The sequence below is a fragment of the Balaenoptera acutorostrata genome, chromosome 15 (genome assembly GCF_949987535.1).
Source record: "Balaenoptera acutorostrata chromosome 15, mBalAcu1.1, whole genome shotgun sequence".
In the NCBI taxonomy this organism is placed as follows: Eukaryota; Metazoa; Chordata; class Mammalia; order Artiodactyla; family Balaenopteridae; genus Balaenoptera; species Balaenoptera acutorostrata.
Window position 1 is genome coordinate 52,402,793 of NC_080078.1, and position 25,269 is coordinate 52,428,061.

Here is a 25,269-nt window from a genome sequence, read left to right on the forward strand (position 1 = left end):
CTCTTCGTACATAAATACCCTATTCTTATCATGTTCTGTCAGTCTTCTTAATTGGGCAAGCCCAGCCTTACCATTACATGTACAATAAATTGACACTTTGATGCCCAGTCTGAGCTTTTGTCTCATATCAGGAAAGGCGGGGGACAGTCAAGTCAGGCTGTTTCAGACTTGAGTAGAGGCTCAACTAGCAACTAGTTTGCTACCCAACTAGCAAAGTAAGCATGGACAAGTCCAGCTTCCCCTAAGCCTCAAATTCAAAGTCAGAAAGTAGCCAGTTTGTGCTGGGCACTCAGACCCCAGCCCTACTGAGATTCCTCCCGGGTGGGCACAACATCCCGAGGGCATCTTCACTTGTTAGGTGCCAAACCGTCTGTAGGTAGGAGGGGCCTCTGTGGGTGCCAGCGAACGTTTCTGGGGTGACTGACTGAAGGAGGGCCACTCAGAGGTCACAAAGAGAGGGATTCTCTCGATCCTTGCTGCTCGGTGTGGTCGGAGGACCAGCGGCATCAGCGTCGCCTGGGAGCTTGTTTGGCCAGTAGACTCTGAGATCTCAGGCCAGACCAACTGAATCCGAATACGCATTTTAATTCCTAGGCACCTTGAAGTTTGAGAAGCACGGGTCCAGGTGATAGCAATGAGGCTAGCGGAAGGATCTGCCTCTCAGCCCCGCCCCCTCCTCCCTTTGCTCTCCCCTTAAGCATAGCTCAGACCCGCTTTGGTCCTGCACAAAATTTCTGCAAACCCGGAGTGTGTGGGGAGGAGGCGTGCAGGAGCTGCCGGGCCGAGGAGGGCAGAGGCAAAGTGTGAGCGGATGGGCGAAAGGCGGCTTTCTCCAGCTCGGAGCTCCGCGACGTGGAGACACTCCCCCGACCCTCCCCCCGACCCCTCTCCACCCCCACACCCCGCAGCTGCTACCGCCTGCCTCCAGCCGGCTGCCACGAAAACCCGGAACAGCTGCGTGCGCTCCTGGAAAGTCCTCCTAGGGCTAAGCCGGGCAGCTGGGCATGCTCAGTAGCTGGGGGAGGCTTGCGTGGAGAGTAGAAAGCTTTGGCTTAGCCTCCCACCCCCTCCCGCTGGCCCCCGCCCCCCTTGCCCCTACCCTGCCCGTAGTAGTTGCCCGGCGTGCGCCCGGGGAGACCTGGAACATGGCGCTCCGAGCATTGTAGCAGCCGAGGAGGAGAAGGGGATGAGGCACCGCCGCTGCGCTGACAGCCAGCGACCAGGTAGGCAGGCGCGCCTGGCGGGGCTGCCTGGGTGGATACGGGCGCGGGGAGGGGCGCTTGCGGGGATGCGCACGGCTGGGACCCGGGCATCTTGGTTTGCCGGGAGAGGATGAGAAACGGACGTCTGTGACATCTCCTAGGAGATGCCAAAGGCTGGGGACCGGCTGGCTGGAGGAAAAGGATCCGGGGACGCCCCCCCCGCCCCCCACACCCATGCGCTGCCATCCAGCCTGGGCTCTCTATGGGTCAAATAAAGGGTAGTTCTTTTCTGCTGGGCAGGAGGGCGTGGGGGAGAACCCCGGATTCCAGTCCTGGGAGTGCACTGGTCCCCCGGACAGCTGGCAAGCCCAGCACCAGTTCTTTGTGTATACAGCCGCTCACGCCCGGGGGGTGCCACGGTGCCTGCTTCCCCCGAGAAGTGTTGGACATATTGCCAGGGCAGGATTCCCGTTTGGTTTTTGTCTCTTGGCAGGTGTAGACTGGAGGATGCAATAGCTGAGCCTTTATGGGGCTGTGTTCTCCTTTGTTACTTGCCTTGGTGTATGCGTGTGTGCGCGTGGTGGGTTGTAATGGAGAGAGAGAACTTCTGCTCGTGGGCACGGGTGTGGACAAAGCGTGCAAGAGAATCTCGGATCCAAACTCTTGTCAAAATTTCCTGCGATGTCGGCCTCCTGGAGGGTAAACTTGAAAAGTCCAGAGATCATCAGTGCCCAGTTTGAAGGAGAAGCATGTTCGCCTTTCTTAAACGCATGTGTGTGTATCTGGAGCTTTAAACCTGGGACGCGAGGCAATTCAGCATTAGGTATCAATTAAGGGAATTTGAAGCATTGGGGGTTTCTATGGTGGTCTTTTTTTTTTTTTTTAAGGCCAAATTAATTTAAAAAAAAGAAAAGTTGGCACAAAGCCAGAGGAAAGTGTCATCGTTAATAGTTAATGACAGCTTTGGAAGGCAGAATACACTTTTGGGGAAATCAGGAAACCTGGCATTCCACAGGGTTCGACCAAGAAATAGGCATAGGGTCTTAGGTAACTCACAAAACCTGTCAGTGCATCCTTTTCCTTTGGGGTTAGGTAGATACTATGTTACCTGAGTGCAGAAGGACTAGACCACTCTTTAGAAGTCCCTCCTACACTAGAATTCTACGAAATTGACACTCCATAATAACAGCTCTGCACCTTACATTTGTATGTCTGTTTTATTCAGCCCTACAACTCACTGAGTTAGGGAGGGAAGGTAAATTTAGAATATGCTTTTATTTTTTGCTTTATAATTTAAAGGATGGACATCTGCGACATCTCAAGTTTAGAGACACTTCCCTCCAGACTTACAGTACTTATTTTTATGGGCTCCTTAGGTGGCAAGAATGAGTTAGAGTATCATCAAAATGAAATGGGAGATGCTAGAAGAAAATGCACTTAATTAAATTAAAGCCATAAATGTCCAGTCTGATGATAATACCTTGACTTGGAATACATATGTGCGAAGCAGAAGCACTGCTAATGGAAGCAGTAGAAGTTGATGGCAAATTCATTGATATAATTGCTCTTAGAATGACGGTTTCTGTGCTCCTCTGTGAATGGGTAGAGATTGATTGTACTAGGTCCCTGAAATTGTTGTTTCGTTAACAAATATGAGTTTTAATTGCAGGCACTGAAAACAGTTTGACTCTGCCTCCCCCCACTCCTTCACTTTGCTATTTTGCTAAAATGTTGCAGGTGTAAGAGGCAGGTGTTCTAGGCTGTCTAGTCACCTTGGTGATGAGACAGCTGAGTTTGAGCTCTGACGCTTTCATATTTAGCTTTGTGATCTTAGGCAAGCTATTTAACTTTCCCAAGCCTCAGTTTCCTCATCTGTAAAACAAGTCTAGAACTAGTAAGACTTAACCTTAAGACTTAAATGGGTAGGTGTGTGGATTACTCATAATCTAAACCACAACCAATGGTGGTGATCGTTATAAGAGGAAGGGAAATGGAGGTTTGTTTAGCCCGTACTCTGTGCCCTGTATTAAGCTAGACAAGTTCGAACATGTGATCTCATTTAATCTTCCTAACTGTATTAGTTTCCTGGGGCTGCCATAACAAATTACCAAAAACTAGAGGGTTTAAAATGGCAGAAATTTATTCTCTCACGGTTCTGGAGACTACAAGTCCATAAGCAAGGTTTAGGCAAGGCCATACTCTCTCGGAAGCCTCAAGAGGAGGATCCTCTCTGGCTTCCCCCAGCTTCTGGCAGACACAGGTATTCCTTGATTTGTGACAGCATAACTCTCATTTCTCCCTCCATCTTCACATGGTGGAGTTCCCCCTTCTGTAAATAAGGACACCATTCGTATTGGATTCATATTGGATTTAGGACCCCCCTAATTTGATGTGACCTCATCTTAACTTGATTACATCTGCAAAGACCCTATTTCCTAATCAGGTCACATTTTTAGGTTCCGGTTAGGTATGAATTTTGGGGGGACACTATTCAGCCTGGTACACCCTATGATCTATATTTAATGACAGTATTAGTATTATGTCAGCCTACCAGCAGGATGTAAACGTAAAATAGTATGGGTTCAGAAAAGACTTTAAAGCTTATTTAATTCAGCTAACATATTTGAGGTTTTATATACCCAAACATGGTAGGGAAGAGCAGCATTCAAAGGTATCTCATTTATACAAACGTCACTTGTCTGGAAACCAAGTCAGTCCAGGGTTTCAATCCTGTACAGGTAACGTACCTGACATACCCTGTCCCAAATGGATTTGTTAATGTTTGCCTTCCTCCCTTTTTGCTACCCCACCAACACAATGCAAACAAAGAGCAGAAAACCATATTAAACAACAAAAATAACAGCAGTAACAAAAATACCCCAATCTTAACACCTTTCTAATCTTTCTTATCCTGGTAAATGGCACCACTGTCCATGGAGTTGCCAGAAACTCAAGAATCATCTCTGATACCTCTATTCCCTTTGTCCTCCATATCAAAAACTATCACAAATTCTTGCAGATTCTGTCTTCTACATATATCTCTAAAATCTTGATAGATTCTTCTTTCCATCCCCACTGCCACCACCGTCAAACTTCAAGTTGTCATCATCTCTCACTTGGTCCACTAGTATAACTTTCTAACAAGACTCCTGATTCTCTGCTTGGCCCCTCCAATCCTTTATCCAGAACAGATAGAATCATGTCAGTCCCCTGCATAAGATGCATTCATGCATTCATAAGACTTTGCTGGCCTCATCTTGGGCATCTCTTCTTCTTCTTCTATGACTCCTGTCATACTGATCTGTTTCTTGAACATCCCAAGCACTTTCCTCTATACTTTACCAGTCCAAGCTGTACTCCCCCTTTGGGCCTCCTTGATCTCCTTTCCTCACCAACCCAAATCTATCATCACCTTTCTAATTTTCTTCCATAGCACTTACCTCAATTTGCAGTTTCCTATTTATTTGTTTGGCTATTCATTTAATGTCTTTAAGCTCTGTGATGGCCTTTTGTTTTGTGTCTTTCATGTAGAAGATGCTTAATAAATGGTGAATGAGTAAAGGAATGAATACTCTTCCTCACAGCATTTTTCTGTGCCAATTTAAAGATACGATGTTTTAGAAACTTTTTTCTTTACTACTTATATAAAAAGGGCAATTTAGAATCTCATTCTGACTTTTTCTTGGCTTTAACAAATGCATCTTTGAAGAATTGATTTTAAGTGGGAAGTTAAGAATTGAGTCAAAATATTTTCTGGCAACTGAGGCATTTGTGAAAATGTCAGTCAACAAAATTTCCCAAATATTTGTTAGACATTTACATTTTCCATGCTAGGCCCTAGGAAGACAGTGGTGAACCAGACTTTTAGCCTTCTAGAGATTAACGGTAACAATAAATAATCCTGATGTGTAATAATAATAATTAATAATATATTGAGCTTTTGTTATATGCCAGGTTCTCTTTCATCCCTATTCCTACTCATTATTACAGATGGCTCTCCAGTCTTTCCCAATAATACAGAACCCAAATTAGATGCACAACAAATATTTGATGAATTAATAATTAAATACTATTATCCTGATCTTTCAAAATAGGAAACCTGTGCTTCTCTGGGGAAAAAAGAATCTGCTCATATATAGAAGTGCACGCAGTTGCTTTCTGAACATATCTAGGTAGACTCTGCTCTACTTTAAAAATTATCCTGCCTATTGTCTCTGGGGTTAAAAATAGGAGCCAAATTGCTCTTTATGTGAAAACAGGTTCCTGGTGTGTTTCTTTGTCTTCCACAGTTGTCAGAATTCTTAATCACCAGCTGAATTGTTTTATCTGTCCTGTTTAATCCAAGTGAGAATTGACTTAATCTCTCTCTTTTAGAGCCCTTTCTGGTAGTTTTGAATAGCAAGACTGAGTACCTGAGGGAAGTGAAGGTGGTTCAACACGGCAACACAGGTTATATTTTGGATTTCTAGGGTGGCCTCAATTTCATGTCATTTTAGTAGTTGCATAATAGGTGATTTGTAAAAATAAATAAAAGTATCATTTAATGCATATGCTTATGTATTACTTTTTACCTAAGCAAGGAGGAAATCAGACACTGTATCTTGATCTTGTTTAAAAACAATGGATATACAGTTGAGTCAACTAAAACCTAAAGAAACTAATAAGAGAGGTCAGTAAGGTGGTTGGTTATAAAATACACGTTCAGAAATCAAGGATTACCTCAAATGCCAGTACTTACCAACTAAAAATACAGTAGAAAATGACTCTGTTCATGAATCCACAAAAATATATATTATCTAAGAAGAATAGGAAATGTACATAAAATACCAATACTTGGAAAAAAATATCTAAGGACTCACGTAGTAAAGCTATAAAATTTTACCCAGACACATAAAATAAGAAACAAACAAATGAAAACATGCCTTATTCTTGGATAGAAAGATAGATATTATGATATGGTTATTTTTCCACCATCAGTTGTATAGTTTTATTGCATTGGGATTTGGGAAAATTTGTGAAAATGATTCTAACATTCATCTGGAAGAATAATTGTATGACATTAGTCAAGAAAATTTTGCAAAAGAATATACATGGAGGTTGGGGTGAGTTGCCCTTCCACTAAGAAAAATAAATCTGATCATTGAACTACAATCATTATAGCAGAGTAGTACTGGTGTAAAAATCAATAGATAGCTCAATGGAATAGAATAGTCTAGAAATAGACTCAGGTAGTTTTTGGAAACGGAACTTGATGGAGAAAGCATTTTGAAACAGGAATATTTGACCAAAGAGTCAAGGAAGTTGGCTAAATATATAGAAAACATTCAACTAAGAACCTCTGTTTACATGACTCACTAGACTAACTTTCCAAATTGGAAAGTTTATCTGCCAGAAAAAATATTTAATAATTTTAGGGCAGTGACTTTTTAATATAAAATTAATGGAATGACTCATAACGCAAAAGATAAATTTGAATATATTTTAAACTTTTGCATGCAAAAAAATACAGTTTAAAGCAAAAAATAATCATGGAGAAAAATATTTTCTGTCTCTGAGCATGACAGAACAGTTAATATAATAATCACACCGAAGAACTCTTAGATATCAGTAAGTAGAAAATAACACCCCAATAGAATTGCCCAAATATCTGAATAATTAAAAAGGAAGAAATAAAACGGCTAATATACATATTTAATAAATATTCTTACAATTAATCACAGAAATGGAAATTAAAACAAAAATGAGATGCCATGTTTCATGGATTAAACCAGCAAAATATATATATATGTATATATAAATAAAAATAAATAAAAATACTCAGTACTGGCAAGGATACAGTGAGAAGGACATTCACATTACTACTGGTGGAAGAATTACATGATACAACCTTTTTGGAGAACAATTTAAAAATATATGTCAAAAGCTTTTAAAAGTTCAGATTACTTAACACACTGGTTCTCTGGCTTCTTTTAGTTTTTGCTAAGGAAGTAGATGCAGACAAAAACTTACATGGAGGATTGTTTGTTATAATATTCTAAAATAATAAAAAATTTGAAAACAATCTATATAAAAATTGGGGGTGGGGACTTCCCTAGTGGCACAGTGGTTAAGAATCCGCGTGCCAATGCAGGGGACACGGATTCGAGCCCTGGTCCAGGAAGATTCCCACATGCCACGGAGCAACTAAGCCCGTGCGCCACAACTACTGAGCCTGCGCTCTAGAGCCTGTGAGCCACAACTCCTGAGCCCACGTGCCACAACTACTGAAGCCCGTGCACCTAGAGCCTGTGTTCCACAACAAGAGAAGCCACCACAATGAGAAGCCCACGCACCGTAACGAAGAGTAGCCCCCGCTCGCTACAACTAGAGAAAGCCCGTGCGCAGCAACAGACCCAAAGCAGCCAAAAATAAATAAATAAATAAAATTTATTTAAAAAAAAAATTGGGGGTGGGTTAAAGGTATTTTAAAGTCCCCCAAGTGGTAGACTATGGCACATATTAAAAGTGATCATTTCAAAGATTATGTAATAACAAGGAACAACCTTCACAACAATTTTAACTGGAATTAACCAAATGCACTACTGCATTACAATGATATGTGTTTCAGAAATATCACAGATAGGCATATAAAAACTGGAAAAAAAACAAAGTTAGGCATTGTCTGGGCAGTAGAAATATGGATGGCTTATATTTTTTATACCTTTCTGAATTTTTCAAAATTTAGTCAATGATAACATATTGTGAGTTAGAAAAAAACACTCACTTTTATAAATATGGCAATGATACACATTTAGGTTATAAGGATTCATCTATGTGACATTTATTGATTATGTCTTATGTCAGGGGCTCTGCCAAGTGTGTCAGCAATGACTCTTAGTTTGCATGCAAGTGAAAGAAACTCTGTAACTGGAGCAAAAAGAATTTACTAGAAGTCTATCAGATAGCTAAAAGAATTGCCAGGAATGGGGGTGTCCCCACAAACCACCACTACCAGCAAAAAACAGGCTTGGAAGCAAACCAGAGCCTAGCCAGCTCTAGAGTCTAGATATCATGGACTAGAGAAACAGGCTCCAAACAAGAACAGTTTGCCCAGGCTAGGCCCCAGTCCACCGGTTTTTGTACTTGGAGCTTCCCCCCACCCCATCCCCCAGTTCACTTGGCATCAGGGAGGGGAAGGCACCTTGACTCACAGTCCCATGACCCTTTTTCCAATGAGAGAACCAAAAAAGACGGTATGGGTGCTAAACAACCAAACCCAAGCCAGACCAAACAAAAAGAATAAAAATGTTCATTAGCCCAGGACTTGGGGACCAACAGGGTTGAATAGCAGGCATCCCCACCTCCCCACTCAGAGGGAACATCTGCTGAGATGTAGAATCACAAGGAACTCAAGGTTTGTGGTACAGTGTGCACGATGGTACCCCACACAGGAGATGCTATTTTCTCCTGGAGTTAGCAGGACATGTCCTGAAGAAGCTGGCTTTTCAGACTTGATCTTCACGTATGGGCAGGATTTTTGAAGGGAAGACACCATTCTCAGGTGAGACCAGAGCCAGTGAAAGGATGACCTGAAAGAAACAGTTTAGGGGAAGCAAGAGAGATAGTTTGGAAATGGTTGGGGCCCCAGTACAAGTCCAGGCTTCTTTTTATTCTGAATTACCCTACACTGAGCAAGTCCTATAGTCGTGTTTGAGTTTAGTCCACTGTGAATACTGGGCTCTGGGCTCAAGTAACTTTTGATTTGTAATACTAAAAAAATCACCCATAGATCAGTCTCATCATAAATAGGAAATGTCTGTGGTTGTTCAGGTTATTCTCAGCGTCACATTGCTTTTATAACTGTTTATAAACTTTTCCCTTAGGAAAGAAGACTTGCAAATGGAAAGCAAAAAGAAAAAGGTAATTATTCTTTAATTGCACTAAAAACAGGACAGAGGAAATCTTAAATTAACCAAGAGGGGCCCCTGGATACTGCCTCGTAAAGAGCTCACCTGCTGTGTTCTTCAGCCTCTGGGTACCTTTCCAGCCAAGCCTTCCTGCACCACTCAGAGCCCATGTGCTACCTTGGCCCCCACTGTGCCCTGCTTAGCATACCTGGGACATTGGACTTGCCCTCTCATGAGGCTCCGGGGCCCAAGGCGGGTCAAGGAAAGGCTGTTTATTGGTGGGAGGTGTGGATGGAGCTCATAGTCCACACCCAGGACCTCAAGTCCAGGGCAGAAAGAGCAAGGTGACAGGGTGGGAGACTGGATCCACTTACTTAGCCACGTTCTGGGATTCCAGTCTTCTAAGTTTTTTTTTTTTTTTTTTTTTGTTTTTTCTTTTTATACAGCAGGTTCTTATTAGTTATCTATTTTATACATATTAGTGTATATATGTCAATCCCAACCTCCCAATTCATCACACTCCAGTCTTCTAAGTTTAAACCTGGCTTCTAGGTTGTTTTGGAGGCATATTTATCAGGCTAGGCGGATAGAACCTATTTAACAATTTTTAGCTTGATTTATCATATTTAAATATTTAGATATATAGTCATTAAGACTCCATTGGTGCTGTTGCCCTCTCAAATGTTAGGACTGGGCCTGCTCGGGTAACTGTTTTAAAAAGGTCACACTCAGTTATGCACTCACGTACACAAACACACACACAATTTGCTACTCATGCAGCAGCAATGTAAATTATAAGAAAAGTAGCTTGCACTCCTGTGATTATAGCTAACATGTTGAGCAAGATGTGTTAAGCCCTCATTCAAGTATTTTACCTGTGTATTTTTTATTTTAAGGTTTTTTTTTTTTTGATGTGGGCCATTTTTAAAGTCTTTATTGAATTTGTTACAATATTGCTTCTGTTTTTTTAAATGTTTTTGTTTTTTTTGGGTTTTTTTGGCCATGAGGCACGTGGGATCTTAGCTCCCTGACCAGAGATCACACCCGTACCCCCTGCATTGAAAGGCGAAGTCTTAACCACTGCACCATCAGGGAAGTCCCTACCTGTGTATCTTAATTAATCATCATAAGAGCTCTATAAAGTAGGTTACTCAAGGCAAAATGTCATGCAGAGGAGTCAAACCCTGACTCATCTGAATCCAGTGTCCTTATAGACTGTTGCATATGGCAACTCAGTAGATAAGAAGTTTTGTTTGGAGTCCTTGAACCTTCAATAATTTAAGAATCGCTGGATTAATCAACCCTCTTTGACTCTCAAATCCTCTGATTTTGCATTTCGGTTCATGTAAATTTCCTCAGGAAAAGAAAAGGGAACGGCATTCACTGCCTTGATGTGTTCAGTATTATGATTAACCGTATGATCAAAACCAGAAATCAATCTTTGGTTGCATGTATAAAAAACAAATTTAATTTACATTTTAAAATAGATGTCAGTTATGGGATTCCCTCTAACAGTTTTCAAGGAAATTGCCATTTGTGTCATTGGTGTTGAAGGTAAATTGGCAATGAAGAGTCCCTTTGTCTTTCCTATAAAGCACAGTTCATATCCCTAAGCCTCCATTACATCACTGTCCCACTGAATCAAGATGACTTTATCCCAACATTATTGCTTCCATCACTCTTTTAATAAATTAAAGACGGAGGGAGGATGGGGGAGAGCTCCGTCACTCACACCTTCAATCACAAATAGATCTGTGATAGAGTCAGCAGTTGTTAGCTGCACTTCTCAATTCAAATTCACATTCAAGCTTGACATGCTATTTAAGAAACTCTTTAGCTATTTTCTAGATGGAACATGATACCTTTGCTTTTAAGGATAGTCATTTGTGTCATGCAAATGTACTTCCCAGCTAATTGTTCTTTACTGTCAACTGAATTGCCCCCTTACCAAATTTAGCCCCACTGCAGTTTACTGACCCAGGAAGAGAGCTTCTTGGAAGGAAAGAGTAGAAAACTTATACTTCATTTGTTTCAAAGAAAGCTTCTTCCTCCAAAGTAGAAGCAGTTGCTACGTGGGTATAATTTAACCTCTAAAAATGTAAACACTGATGGAGGAGGGGAGTTAAAGCGAAGAAAATCTTACAGAAACTGAATGTAGGGCTTTCTTCCTGTGTGGTTTTTAGGACAATGTTCCTTCTTCTCTAGATTTTAGAGATATGGAAACAAAAAGATTTTTCCAGTAATATTTGAAGAACAATTATTTATAACTTGAGTTAAAGTAGTTTGTTTTGCCCTTTATGAGAGTTTTGAAGATAACAGCTACCTCCAAATTGTGTCCTGTCTTACTGCTCCAAGCTGGCTCTATTCTCCCTTCTCCTCACACCGAAGGAGTCCCTAAATCTCATCAACTTAACTTTCTTGAACATGCCCTTCTCTGGCCCCACTGTCACTCCCCATGGCATCTCTCAGTTAGACATGGTATCAGCTTCCGATCTGGTCTTTGTCTTCATTCCCACCCCAAAATGAACATCTTATCATGTGATGATCAGCTTCTCATTGAAAATTTCCTACCAGCTATCCCCCTCACCTTCCAAATTCTTCCACATGGTTCTGGGAAACCTCTCAAAGCACTCATTAGAATGTTTTTGCAGATGTTTTCTAACTTTATTCCCTTCTTGTACTAGACTGAGAACTCCAAAGAAGATACCTTGTTTCTTCGACTTTGTGTCCCTAGCACCTAGCTTTATGCATACATACATAGGTCAGATCTTTTTGAGTTTGTGGATGAATGGATGTTACCTAGGCTAAAAAATGAATCCAAATGCAAAAGAGTAATTCCACGATTTAAAATTCTGGAATGGAACCTAGCAATGATCTGATCTAATACATTTCCTTAAAAAAAAAAAAAAAGAAAAAGTTGTATGCTAGTAATTGTTTTCTACTTTCTGTAAAAGAAAGACACATGGAAGGAAAGATTAATGCTCTCTGTTTCTGGTTAGAGACAAATTCTAATTTTGGATATGGATATAAAGTAGACATTCTAAATAAAGTAATGAAGCAAACCATAAGCTAGGAGCCAGCTTTCCAACAATAGCGTAAATAAACTGAGCTTCTTGAAAAACATTAAGAATAATTATTTGATTACTAGATGCAACTTACACTACTGCTCCATTGTCTCAAACCTGGTATGGATATTCTTGGTTGGTGATGTGACCCCTGCTTGAACATCAATTGATTTTTACACTGAAAGCTGGGGTTTCATTCAGTTCTGCCCTAGTCTTTGGTACTTGTTTCCATAGTAACGGATGCGCTATGAAGTGAGAAAAACCGGGAAGGCTTGGGATGGAAATTAATCAAAGCCAGTGGTCCAAGCAAGGGGTTCCCCAATGTGGGATACAGAGTTTGTTCAGGCTTCTGGTCAAATGTATTTGTGACAGGATTCCCAGAGATAGAAGATTGTAGGGTGATAACCGCAAGGATTTTAAAGGCAGCATATAGATAGTCTCTATGATAGCAGTTTGTGTTTACTTTTGCTTGGGTTCCTGCTGCAGTACCTACGTTGGCATATTAGCAGTCTACACCGGTTGAAAGAAACACTTACAGCCAAGAGCCCACTAACAACTAGGAATCAGGGAACAACAACTGGAGACTTTTACTATCTGTGAAATATAGTTGAGCTGTCCTTCAAAAACTGGAAGGTATAGGAGAACACTGTGAATTCTATTAGGTACTAAACATTTGACAATGCCAATTTAGAGCAGAGTTTCTAGTCTTGTGGCCTAGACGTGTTATGTTAGGCACACATAGTGTGAAATTGCTCTGAAAAATCCAGATTTCTGGCTTCTCTTTAAAAAAATCATACACAAATACAAAATTTGGCAACACTGACCATGTTTGGAGTCTTCACTTTGCCACAGTCCCTGCCACTCCCTACTGTGTATTATCAGGCCATTTTACTTGTTTATGTTACCCTTTTGGTCCTTGAAGCCTTTTGAATTTGTAATCTTTGGATTAGAGGAGAGGATTGCTCTATATTTTGGGATCATTTTATCCTTATATATTGTTCCTTCTTCACCCCATTTCCTGAAAATGTGAGCCAATTTTTTTAACTATAAGGTGAATGACATTTTAGAAAGATGCATTTGGGAATTACCTGGTGGTCCAGTGGTTAGGACTCTGCGTTCTTAATGCCTAGAGCCCAGGTTCTATCCCTGGTTGGGCAACTAAGATCCCACAAGCTGCGGTGCAGCCAAAAAAAAAAAAAAAAATCTATCTATATAGAAACACGCATTTAAAAAATTTCATCCTAGAAAATAAGTCTAGAGTTAAGCCTCCTGTGTTGGTATGAAATTTATTCAAGAGGATAGAATTTGGGGGTATTTGGTGGGAATATTTGCATAGTTAAATAGGCTTCAACAACTAACTTTTTCAATGTTTTTTCAACACTGGATGACTGTAAAAAAAAAAAAAAAATTCCTGTTTCGTTTGAATTAAACCAAAATGGAAAAAGAAATCATATGGTCTTGAGCTTGTGCTGGAGGTAGGGATTATCAAAACTCAAAGGGATGCTATCATATTTCATAGGATATTATCATCTGGAGAATCTAAAACATTCAGAATGCAAATATACCCACAGAAGTAAAGTAGAACCTTATAAATGATATGCATTCTATAGAATGGCTGGAAAAATCTCAAAATCAATATTGGAATCACCTCGGGTGACTGAGAATAATGATATCCCTATACCTTACTAAAAAGTAATGAAAAACAAATGAGACAGATAATTCCAGAGTTGTTCCTAGAGTTCTTATTTGCTTGAGCTAGAAGAGTGAGAGAAGACTTTAGAAAGTGGTCCCCCCTCCACTTTTTTTTCCCCAGACCTCAACTTTATTTTAAGCACAGAGCACAGACATTGCTTCTCATTGAGGGCAGTTTTCTACATAGACCAGGGTATGCAATGACTGTAGATGTCACTATAAAACAGAAAACGTTAGGCCTAAGTTAATCACTTAACTGGTAGGATTAAAATGAAAAAGAATTTGATCTATTAGGATGGTGTCTGCTTGCGTCTGCTTTGTCTTTTGTTAGGCTAGATAAAAAATAGGAAACGGGCTTCCCTGGTGGCGCAGTGGTTGAGAATCTGCCTGCTAATGCAGGGGACACGGGTTCAAGCCCTGGTCTGGGAGGATCCCACATGCCGCGGAGCAACTGGGCCCGTGAGCCACAACTGCTGAGCCTGCGCGTCTGGAGCCTGTGCTCCGCAACAAGAGAGGCCGCGACAGTGAGAGGCCCGCGCACCGCGATGAAGAGTGGCCCCCGCTTGCCGCAACTAGAGAAAGCCCTCGCACAGAAACGAAGATCCAACGCAGCCATAAATAAATAAATAAATTTATTTAAAAAAAAAAAAAAAAAAAATAGGAAACAGATATTACAGTGACCATCCCCAGCTAGTTATTCATCCCTTCAACAGGCATTCATTGTGCACTAGTGTGTTTGTTGGGGGGTAGCCCTTAAGCACGTGGGGGCACATCAGTGAACAGAGATGAAAGTTCCTCCTGCACAGGGAGAGACGGGCAGTAAATAATAAACGTCATAAGTATATGCATAGAATGTCAGAAGGGGATCTGTGCTTTGAAAAACGTAGCTGATAAGGGGGATCAGAAGTGCTGAGATGCTGGCAGGAAGGGGTGCAGTTTTAAATAGTGGGGGTCGGGATAGACCACATTGAGAAGGTGACATTTGAAGGAGGGGAGGGAAGTATGTGTGTAAACTACCCTGTGATTCATCTGGAAGAGCATCACTGGCAGAGGGAGCCCCAGGCAAAGGCTCCCAGGTGGGATGCCTGGCTGGTTGAGAAAGTGCAGGGAGGCCAGTGTGGTTGGGACAGAGTGAATGAGGGCGGGAACAGAAGGAGATGAGGTCAGGTCAGGGAGGGGTCAGAGACAATAGGGCCTTAGAGGCAGAAGTAGACACCTTGGGCTTTTCTCTGACCATGATGGGAACCACTGGCGAGATCTCAGCAGAGGTCAGGATCTGACATAGTTTATAGGAGTCACTTTGGCCTCTCTTGAGAGGGGTAAAGTGTGAAAGCGGAGAGATGCTGCAGTAAATTCAGGTGAGAAATGATTATGACTTGACCAGGCTTGTTGCAGTGAAAATGGTGAGGAGTGACCCAGTTCTTACATATCTTGAAGGCGGTGTTTCCTCAGAGGTGGGTATGAGTTAGGAGACAAAGAGAGGTGTCAAGGATGATGCCAAGGTTTTTGGCCTGAGCAACTCCAAGAATGGAATTGTCTTCAGTTAAGAAAGGGAAGACTGGGAGAAGTATGTTTCTGGGGGAGAAATCAGAAGTTTAGTTTTGGACATTAGACATCCACTGGGATGGTGAGTTGAGTATCTGTGTACTGGCAGTTGGAAGTCATAGGCATATGGACTAAAAGGGCTCACTGTATCCATACCTGTTGTCCCCTTAGCCTGTTCCTGCAAAACTTCAGAGATCTTTCAGAAGTTGTGGTCAAAGACCCTATCCTTTGCTAGCCAAATGAGAGTGTATCGATTGGACGTAGACAAGGATAGCACATGTACGGTGGGTAAAAGGGCATTGAGCCAGAGTAAGTTGCACTCAACGTCATTTCCAAAGGGATGAGATAATATAGCTATAGGTGCTGAATTGGAGTCTTAGATAATTAAGCATGCAGCTGATAAATGCATCTAATGTTGAGAAATGGGACAGAAGTAAGGCTACAATTGACCTTGTGATGAATCAGAAAGGATAAAATATTCCCCAGGAGTAAATCATTTACCCATGTAATGCAATTGCATTCTTTTAGGGCACTGGTGAACCAGTTGGTAAGTCATCTCCTCCCAGGCACTAATGGAACTCTGTGTCCCAAATAATGTGGCTCACACCACGATCATTTTTAAGGGAACAGATATCGTGAAAGTAGGGAAAGTTGGACAAAATATAAATAAAAGTTATATCTATTGGCATGGATAATAAACGTGATTTTGAGTCTAGGTCTTGCTTGAAACCCCAGACTAAAAATAGTTTTGCATGGAGAAAGAAGAGTGTGTAACAGGTATGATGAGGGCAGAGAGACAGTTCTTGGTCATCTTTATATGTGGGTGTACAATAAATGTTGGTGAATTTTAACTGGGTGTTGAAATGTACTTGATCAACAGGAAGTGAGGAATGGACATTGGGAAGGCAGTTCGCAGGCTGTAGGGGGATTTCAAAAATAACCCAGATGGTTCCCTTGATGAGACTGTATTAGTTGAGGTGGTTTAGGATGGTTGGGAAAGTATTTTAAAATCAGCCTTCTGCTTCAAACAATTGTGGGGCAACAAGGGGATCCAAAGTTGACAAGGTCTTATCAGTGATTGCCAGTAGGATATTCAGGCTTAGCAGGCCCCAGATCATTGTGCTCTTAAAATAATAGCTGTTAATCCTTGGATTTGAGATATGGTTTTTAAGAAACTCATCCTCATTGGTATATCAAGGAGCCTTCTAGATTTTTCTCATGCCAGACAACACCTTGGATGCTGGAGTTTTGTCACCTGGAGCAGAGAAACCTGTAGAGAATCCTTTAATAATTTCTGGTGTTCCTAAAGGAATGAAGAGAAGAAATTTGGGGAGAGCTGTCAGAGCCAGTAGAAGAGTGGTCCTGAATAGGCTTTGGATCATCAGTATTGAGCCCTTATTTACCATCTTTGGTGGCTCGAATCGTTGAACCTGATCTTGCTCTTCCTAGTCAGAACTTCAAGGTTCACCATCCAGTTCCTTTATATTCAGGACCTCCGTGTTGTAAAACTTCAGGTGCGTCATTCCCATCTGGTCCATGTGAACGTGGCCTCCTGGATTGCTGTAGTCCACAGCCTGCATGGCATTCTGCAGTGATTCTGCTTGTATTGTCATTGATTTGGTCCAGACTTTGTAGAATGGATCAGCATGCCTTGTAATCATGTGTTTTCTGTTCTCTTTCTTCCTCTCCCTCTGGACTGTGAGAGGCTTGAGGGAAGAAGCTAGATTTTATGTGTTTATAATAAAGCATCTCACATGAAACCATTCACATAGACTTGCTCAATAAATCTTTGCTAAATACAGTTGACCCTTGAGCAACACAGGGGTTAGGGGTGCTGACCCTCCACACAGTCAAAACTCTATGTATAACTTATAGTTAGCCCTTTTTCTTTTTTGGCTGCAGCACGTGACTTATGGGATCTTAGTTCCCCAACCAGGGATTGAACCCGGGCCCTCAGCAGTGAGAGCACAGAGTCCTAACCACTGGACCGCCAGGGAATTCCCTAATCAGCCCTTTTTATATGAGTTGTTTGTATCCAAGGTTCTGCATCCCTGGATTCAACCAACTAATACTAGGACTGTAGTATTTGCTGTTGAAAAAAAAAACAGCCTGTAAGTAACTCATGTTGTTCAAGGGTCAGCTGTACATGAATGAATAATAATGCTGTGACTTGTTGAGACTTGACTACTTGTTGGGCTCTGTGTAAAATATTTTACCTGTTCATGTCTCTTAATTAAAACAGTGAGCCCCATGGGGGTGCACATTGCCTTCTTTTCTCCTTTGAGGACACTGAGATGGTGAGCAGGTGTATAAGGAGACAGTGAGTGAAGATAGTTCTAGAAGGTATAGCTGAAATAGGATGTTGGATTGAGAGAGAGCATTTTATATAAAAATTGATCAACTGGAGCATGTTTAAATGTTGATAGGATGGATTCAGTTGTGAGTCTGAGATGGAATATGCAGTTGAGAGACCTGATCATTGATAATATTTAGAGATGAACCCAGAGGACAGACACGTGGAGAAATAGACAAAGATGTTTGTTCTCCTGGAAGAGGAGTAAAAGAGAGGATGGGATAGATTCTGGGAAACTTGGTGGTGGGAAGCTGAAAGTTCCTGTCTGAAGCCTTTTCTTTTTATCTTTGAAGGAGACAAAGTTATCTATTCAGTTTGAGGACGAAGGTTTTGGTGGTCAAGGCGAGGGTGACAGTAGTCTTCAGGAGAGTGGAGAGAGTATGAAATGGTCTCTGCAGAAATTCAGAGACTGAGTCAGTCGATCCAGAGACCCTAGCATCTCCATGTACTTCCGTCAATTCATATTAATGAAACTGTGGCTGCAAATTAAAACTCTAAGTGCGCATTTTCTTTGTATCTACCAGAAAAAAGAAGTTTGGCCCAATTTAATTAGAATCTAATGTAAGAGTGGCCTTCTGCACATAGGGGAGGTTTGAATTTTATCAAATGCATTTGAAGAAAATAAGCTTTCCTTCTCCTGATCTCTACCTCTTGATTCATCTTCATGAAAGTTGAAATTATCAGGAGGGATTCTGGGTGTATTCCCTGTAGGCTAAAGTTGTATTTGCAGCCAGATGCTATGGGAAGTAGAGAATGAATATCTTCAGCAGGATTCTTTTGCTTGAAAGAGACTCAACTCAAAGATCCAAGTCAGAGGGTACCAAGGAAACTAGGAAGTTATTCATCTGTATAGCTGAAGAGTCCAGAAATACAGCTGGATCAGGAGCTCAAAAATATTATTATGGTGCCAGTTTTTCCCCATGTCTCAGCTCTGCATGTTTCTTTGTGGGCTGCATTCTCAGGCAGATTCTCCCATTTTGCTGGCAAGATAACCCCTCTCCTAACCCCCACCCGCACCCCTACCGCTCTAGGTTTAGTTCCTACTAATTTCAAAATCCAGAAAATGCTTACCAGCCCAAGAATTCCACATCTCAGGATTGAATTTCAGTAGTTCCGGTGTTGCTTTTGTAGGTCACATGACAGTGCCCATTCCTAGTCTAACTCATGTCGCCTGAGGCAATGTGTTTGTTTTTCATTGACCCCCTTGAGAGGGAATCCAAACCCATCCCTGGAGTCAGAAGTCAGGGGTAGAGTTTCTTTTTCCCAAACCACCTGGACAAAGAGTGGGGATAGAAAAGACCCATAAGAGTTATCAGGATGCCATTATCAGAAGCAGGAACAGTGGATGTAGTCATGAAAAAATTTTTTTTCTTAGAGTGAATAAAAGTAACATTGCCCAATGTAATTATATTCTCTCAAAGTTTTCTGGCCCAGTGAAATTTCTCTGGTCACATAGTTTTGGCAGCCCTGATTAATTGGACTGATTGTATTTGAAAATGTTTTTCCTGGAAATAGCAGCTTCCAAAGATACTATACATACTTTTCCCTTATCCTCTTGTAATCTTTGCTTTTCATCTTGGTGTCCTAATTTTGCCATTGTACAGCTGCTTCTATTTTGGAACCTTGGTAAGAAATAGACTTGTGTGGATATACTGATTTAGTATGAAATTATAATAAAAAGTCATTTGCATATTCAGAACCTAACTTAATGGGAGGAAAATCAGTGACAATTGCAACCTAAATGTTTCTCAGGGAAATGAACTTATATGGGTTAGTGGGGGCATATTGGCTGTCATAGGAAATAACTCGAAGTGTATACACCCAAGCCCTCAACTTCTCCTGATAGTTTCTTTCTTTGGCTTTCTCATGCAGAGTGCATTTTCCTCTCTGTGATTTGCTATTGTGTTGCCCTGTATAGCTTCATGTTTAATTAGGTTCAACTTTTGAACAAGACCAATTGTGAAGCACCTTTGGTAACTACTGTTATCTTGGCTGTTACTATTTAGTTGAAATGATGTCCAGTCCCTTTTTTGTATTATTTCTACAGTCCTATCTGCCAGCCTGGGTTCTATTTCAACATTGTACACCTACCATTTTGTTTGGTTTGGGATGTTCATGAATTCTTGAGAAAGTGACAGACTTGGAATTCTGTCTCATTCCAGCCCCTCTGAAACCATAATGCTTCCAGTCTTTTTCATGGAATTTTATCAGATATGTACTTTATGATAATTTCATCTGTCCATTCAGAGATTAAATATTAGTGGTCTTAGGGACATCAGGGTCTATGTGCATCTGTTCAGGTGTATTTGCTTTCCCTGACATGGTTTGCATTGTTTGTTCTTGTAGACCCTTAGTCTCCTGTAAAACTTGGCCCTGTGACCTGCTGGTCCCATGCTGATGGATTGACAGTTCAGATCCCCCTCTTTCTCTTCCTTTTACCTCCTGTTGGGTTGCCTTCTTGAAAATACATATATTCCAACACTTTCTCCTCCAATAAAGAGAAGACTTAAGTTCCCCTCTCTTTCCAGAAAAAAAATTTTCTGAGATAATTTTCTTCCAGACCAAAAGGCATAAAGAACAGTGAGTAGAAATATATTTGAAGGGAGTGTTCATTCTGGATTTATGTTTTTCTTTGCTTTTCTTTTCAAAAGAAACTCAGCCTCGTTTTAATTTTCACAACAGAAGCAGTTGAATATTTGTTTTAGAATTGCCAGCTGGGGACGTCCCTGGCGGTCCAGTGGTTAGACTCTGCGCTTCCACTGTAGGGCGCACGGGTTTGATCCCTGGTCGGGGACGAAGATCCCACATGCTGCGGGCACGGCCAAAAACAAAAAGAAAGAAATGCCAACTGACTTTTATGTGACAAAGATAGCTGATGACCCCAGCTGCTCTGTGACCCTGCAGGGAAGACTCTACTACTAGAGTCTGGTTGTGTCTGGCCTCACCTGGTTCGACCACTTTAACTCAGAATTAACGGCTTTGGAATCTGATATAAATCGTAGGGACCAATCTGGTATATAACTCTGTACTAGCCACAATAGTTAACTAAGCAAACCCTCATATAACAAAGGCAATTTGTGTCGTGGGTAAGACTTTGGATTCTGAACTTGGCAGACACAGGTTCTAATCCCTGTCCAGACTATTAATAGCTGTGCAAATTTATCAGATTTATAAGTTACTCTGAGCATTGATTACCTGAGCATTAAAAAAAAGTAATAATACTATTAGGGATCTCATTAGGGTCGCTGCGGGTAACCAGTATCCCTGACCCTAAATGTGACTCTGGTTTACTTTCTACACATTTTTTTCACCATCTGAGATACCTTGTTCATCTGTTTATTTTTAAAAATATTTTTCGTCTGTTTATTTTTATTTTCTGTCTCCATCAGGGCCTGGAAGAAGGGATCAGCAAATATGTGTTAAATGAAGGAATGAATGAATCAGTCATGCTTGGCACAGAACAGTGCACTTAGTAGGCACTTAATAAATGCAGGCTTTCATTTGCTGATACCTGAGGCTCTTCTATGTGTAGACTTGAAAGTTTTCCATTTGGATATGACTTTTTTATTGTCCAGATTTACAGTCATGGAAACTTGGTTCAAAGTTGTAGTGGTTTTTGAGCTTCCCTTTCTACCACAAGCTGTTATGCTGAATGCCCTTACTTGTATATTCTTAAGGTCATATTAAACCACGACTTTGTGTCAATAAAAGAAATGCCAGAGAAATCAAGAGATTTGTTCAGTCAGGAGCAGTTAGTAGCAGATACAAGATGAGGGTTCAGGTTGTCCTACCTGCTCTTCTCCCCATGCTGCACGTCTGTGGAGTGACAGTTATAGTAGAATAATAAAAGCAATAATAGTAATGGTAATGGTGGCTAACCTTTATTTCACTATTAATGTGGCAGATATTATGCTCACAGTAACCCCACGAGATGAGTGCTGTTGTAATCTCCATATTTCAGATGATGCAACTGAGGCTCTAGAGAAGTTATTTACCCGAGGTCACACTGCCACTTCTGAACCCAGTGAGATCTCTCTCCAGAGTCTGCCCTCCTAACCACAAAGCACCACTGACCCCAGAGTACCAATCTCCTGTAATTCAGAACTTCCATTAAATCAGACTGACCTTCACACTGCAATGACTCAACCAAGGTGTTCCACTGAAGTGTGACTTTGAGGTACCTGAATGTTGTGCATACTTTTTGCTTCATAGGAGCAGTCTTCACAGAGTATGTCTGGCATGAGAGGCTGTGTGTCTAGCATCACGGAGGGGAAACCCCAGGAAGCATCTTGCTGGTTTAGGTTGTTTGAGAGGCAGGCAGGAGCTGTCATCTGGCAGGTGAAATAGAAGCGTGTTGGGTCTTATTTTCCCTGGAGTCAGTTGATGGGATTAAATTTAATTACCATTTTTTGCAACAACATGGATGGACCTTGATATCATCATACTAAGGGAAGTAAGCCAGACAGAGGAAAGCAAATATCATATGATATCACTTATATGTGGAATCTAAAAAATGATACAAATGAACTTATTTACAAAACAGAAATAGACTCACAGACATAGAAAACAAACTTATGGTTACCAAAGGAGTGGGGAGGGATAATTAGGAGTTTGTGATTAACATATACCCACTACTATACATAAAATAGATAACCAACAAGGACCTATTGTGTAGCACAGGGAACTCTACTCAGTATCTTGTAATAACCTATAATGGAAAATAATCTGAAAAAGAATATATATATCTATATATACATATATATGTATACGTATAACTGAATCACTTTGCTGTATACCGGAAACTAACACAACATTGTAAATCAACTATACGTCAATAAAAATTAAAAAAAAAATTAATTACCAGTTCAGTAGGCAGAAGAAAGGAAATTTTTCATAGTAGAGACAAAAAGGATTGCTACAGTAGACCTTTCATGGTCATAAGGACTTATTTATTTATTTTATTTATTTATTTATTTATTTATTTATTTATTTATGGCTGTGTTGGGTCTTCGTTTCTGTGCTGGGGCTTTCTCTAGTTGTGGCAAGCGGGGGCCACTCTTCATCGCAGTGCACGGGCCTCTCACTATTGCGGCCTCTCGTGTTGCGGAGCACAGGCTCCAGACACTCAGGCTCAGTAATTGTGGTGCATGCGCTTAGTTGCCCCGTGGCATGTGGGATCTTCCTGGGCCAGGGCTCGAACCCTTGTCCCCTGCATTGGCAGGCAGATTCTCAACCACTGCGCCACCAGGGAAGCCCAGGGCTTATTTTTGAATCACTAGGGCCCCCAGGAAGGCCAGATAATTCAGGACACAAAGAATTATAATAGAGGCGGGACCACTACCTGAACAAAATTATACCTGAACAATGGTTTGACATATGAAAATAACTCTTTTTCCTTGAAGGAGTTGGGGGCTGGGGGGTCTGGCTTAGAGGGTGGAGCAGTGAGCAAGGTCAAAACCTCAAGGTGAGAATTTGGAGAGCTGCTCTGGGAGGACGGGATGGCCCCGTAGCATCACCTGGACCCTAACGGTGCCTTTCTTCCCAAGAAACACCAGACACTCCACAGATGCATTCCAGTTTTCACTCCCTGTGTTCACAAGGAATGGTGGCAGGTATTGATATTGTTTTCCATGCAGATGTTAAACCAGATTTATATGGCAAACAGTATAGATAACAAAAGTATCACACGACTCCCAGGTGACCACCATCATGTCGTTGCTGTTGCCTACAAGTGCTCACACATGGAGTTGGGGGATTGAGTCCAAAAGTGATTCAGAACAGGGAGATTCTGATTGGGAAGGCATTTTAGTAAGAACCTATATTTTTACTTTTTATATAAGCTGAAAGAGTGACATAGATAACAAGAAGTCCAAACGAATTCTTTGACAAGGTAAACTAAAAATTCTAATTGATAAAATAATAGTGTTGTGATAGGTTAATTGGCAACACTTTTTGATTTCTCAAAGATCTGCAAACTAATGATGCACCTTGCAATTCCTGGTATCTTAAATTCTATGAAATAGGAATGAGCTGTTAACAACAAGCAATTTTTGAAGACATGCTAAGCACTATGTTAACCTTTATATGCATTAGATCATTTATTTTCTTATTCCCATTTCACTGATGATGAAACTATGGCTTAAACAGGTAAGAAAACTCACAAAAGTACAAATCATTTCATAACATTTCCTATGTAGAACTTTTCAGTGGCTTCGAGATGGATCTGAATAAAATAGAAACTGCCTACCTAGCCAGTGGTACCCTTCTGTGACATGGCCCCTGTCTACTTCTCCCCGTCATCCCATGCCTTCCTCTGTCTGGCTCCCCTGTCAGTGCTCACATGGTTACACTTGCTCTTCTCTCTGCCTGGAATGTGCTCACCCAAGAACTTGACTTATCTGGCGCATTCTTATTGTTCAGGGCTCAGCGTCAATGCTACCTGCTCAGAGAAGTGTTTCTGATGTCAAGCCTCAAATAGCCAGGCAATCCCTATCACATCGTGTGCCCTTGTTTTAATTTTATTTAAAATGTTTTTTTTTTTTTTGTTAAGAATGAAATAATGCCGTTTGCAGCAACATGGTTGGACCTAGAGATTATCATACTAAGCTAAGTAAGTCAGAAAGGCAAATACCTTATGGTGTCACTTATATGTGGAATCTAAAGTACAACACAAGGTGAACATATCTACAAAATAGAAACAGACTCACAGACATAGAGAACAGACTTGTGGTCGCGTGGGTGGAGGAGGGAAGACTGGGAGTTTGGGATTAGCAGATGCGAACTAGTATATATAGGATGGGTAAACAACAAGGTCCTACTGTAGAGCACAGGGAACTATAGTCAACATCCTGTGATACACCATAATGGATAAGAATAAGAATATATATGTATAACTGAATCACTTTGCTGTACAGCAGAAATTAACACAACATTGTAAATCAACTGTACTTCAATAAAATAAAAAAAAATAAAAAAATTTTATTGAAGCTTAACATGTATACATAAGTACACAAATCTTAAGAATATAACTTGAACTTTTGCAAAGGGAATACATCTATGTTCTAGCCCCAGATCAAGATGGAGAATGTCACCAGCACCCAGAAGCCCTTCTGGTGTTCCCTTGTAGTCACTATGTGCTCAGGGTAACTGCCAGCCTGATCTCTATCAGCAGTGACTGCAATTGGAATCACAGAGGAAGTCCTTATTTGGGCCTGGCTTCTTTCCTTCACTGTTTCATTTGTGAGATTCTCCCATGTTTTTATATGTAGAACTAGTTCACTTATTCTCAGAGCTGTATAGTGTTCCACCGTGTGCATATACCCAAATTTATTTAATCTAGTCTGTTGTCGATGGGCATTGACTGGTTTTCAGTTTGGGGCTATTAAAAACGATGCTGTGATGAACATTCCACCAAGGGAACTGATTTTAATTCTGCTAGAACTACATGGTGTGAACTATGTGGTATGCATTTATTTAAACTTTTTCTAACTCTACTTCCGTTAAAATCTAGTCTTACGAAGGTAAAG

General features: G+C 41.0%; 1 protein-coding gene across 2 annotated transcripts in view; it reads left to right on the forward strand.

The window, feature by feature from the left end:
* Positions 1 to 1,112: 1,112 nt before the first annotated feature.
* PAK5 (p21 (RAC1) activated kinase 5) overlaps positions 1,113 to 25,269 on the forward strand; it is a 317,560-nt gene continuing 293,403 nt past the window's right edge. The window contains exons 1-2 of one of the 2 annotated variants that reach the window (XM_057528338.1): positions 1,113 to 1,223; positions 9,065 to 9,101. The gene's annotated coding sequence lies outside the window, so the exon portion shown is untranslated. The remainder of the gene's footprint in view (positions 1,224 to 9,064; positions 9,102 to 25,269) is intronic. The other variant, XM_007165252.3, reaches the window with a different exon arrangement.